Here is a 1827-nt window from a genome sequence, read left to right as displayed (position 1 = left end):
CGAGGTCCTTCCTGCAGGGCGCGGGCCCAGGGCCGAGACCCGCGGCCGCAAGGCGAGGAGGGACCGGGGCGCGGGGAGGACGGACGGGGCGCGGGCCGGCCTGGGGTGCTGAGGGTGCCTGGGCTCCCCGGGAAGCTCGGAACGCTACGGGAGGTCTCCTGCTGGCGCTTTTCCGGGACGAGTTGGGCGGGAAGCATCAGCTAGGAGGAGAGCTTTTGCTTAGGAGCAGGAACATTTGAAACTTTGGGTCCAGACTGCACTTCTCGGTGTTGGGAAACAGCTGGGGACGCCCGGCCCGCGTCCCAGAGACCTGTGCCAGGATGGAGACCCCCTTGGAACCGCAGAGGGGACCCGCGCACGGCCTTTCCGCGCCCACCAGGAGTCTGGCTCCTCTGAGCTCCTGCTCGGCGACCCTGCTCGCAAGCCCGCGACGCGACTCCGCGAGGGCTTGGTGCGCAGTCGCCCAGCGTTTCCGGAGCGCAGACGCCAGGGCGAGCGGGCTCCCCGGGGTGCGGGCGGGGAGGCAGGCAGCTCGGGTCCTGGGCAGGGAGCACCCTGCGGGGCAAGATCGCGGCGCCTGTGGGTCCCCACTCCGCGGGCGCCTCTATCTTTGTGAAGTGAACGCGAGCGCCTGGGACCCGTTCAGGGGATGTTTGTCTTCCACACGGTCCTGCTAGGTGCAAGGCTAGCGTGATCCCGAGATGGGAGCGCAATTAGGGAGTCTGACCTTTGTCCAGCCGCCGGGCGGCTGCTGGTCCACACACTTTCACCTAGGGTCGGGGAAACAGCGCCCTCTCCGACCCTTCGCTCGCCTCGCTATTTTCCTCCGTATTGAACTGCAAGGAGCTGCTCCTTTGGGTGGGCTCACCTCTCTCAGAAGCCCCTATCTCCCTCAGTTGATAGCTTTAAACTTCAAGCTAAAGAACGTGGCTTCCTCTCACTTAAATTGTTTTCCTAAAACAGCCCTCTGGGAATTTCCACAACTTCTCCTTAACATTTAAGAATTTCTAAGTTTCGGCGGCCTGAGCAGTGAAGTGTCAGCTCACAGAATGTCAGCCTTTGAACCTCCACAGTCTCTGACTTATAATACATTCTTTCCAAAAAGAAGGAGCCTTAATGGAATCATTAGATCTGAAAGGGGAAATCTGTAAAAATAAGTAAATCACAAATGAGCCATTTAGTACCTGTAAACTGTTTAACATTAAAATAATATTTGCTCACACAATTAAAAAATTTAAAGGTATGTTGCCAAGTTTCAAACTACCCAGGCTTTAATACGTCACCTCTCCCCAATAAAGGTTAAAAAAATGGGATTCAAAATATTAAGTCAGTTATGCTATAAATTAGTTACGTGCTTAGAATATTGTAAAGGGTGACATCAATAGACTGCTTTGATTTATGTTGTTTTTTTCTACTAATTAAACAAATTGACCCCCCGCCCAAGTTTTCTGGTGTTAATGGCAAAACAGCTATCGAATATTTTTAGAATTGCCAACACAGAAAAAAGAAAATATAGACACAGGAAGAATAAATGCAGCACTCTTTATATACCCGAGTTACTACAGTTTCCGCATAATATGTTACTTCACCTTTTACTTGGGCTGCAGTCTTCTTGCTGCTCTTTTGCCAGAAGGAGGAAGACCCTCCCAGCAGTGTCTTCCAGAGATATTTCTTGTTCTTCAAATAAATAAATAAATAAAAATAAAGTCATAAAAGAATTAAAACTTCTTGTGAGGAGAATTAAAATTTCTTGCTCATTTTCCACGAAAGGCAATTATTAGGAAGCAGATGCATTATCCAAGCTGTCCTGCTCTTTACCTGCAGTGA

Source organism: Chinchilla lanigera, unplaced genomic scaffold (assembly GCF_000276665.1).
Source record: "Chinchilla lanigera isolate Chin_1 unplaced genomic scaffold, ChiLan1.0 scaffold00104, whole genome shotgun sequence".
Lineage (NCBI taxonomy): Eukaryota > Metazoa > Chordata > Mammalia > Rodentia > Chinchillidae > Chinchilla > Chinchilla lanigera.
Note: the sequence above shows the minus strand (reverse complement) of the source record.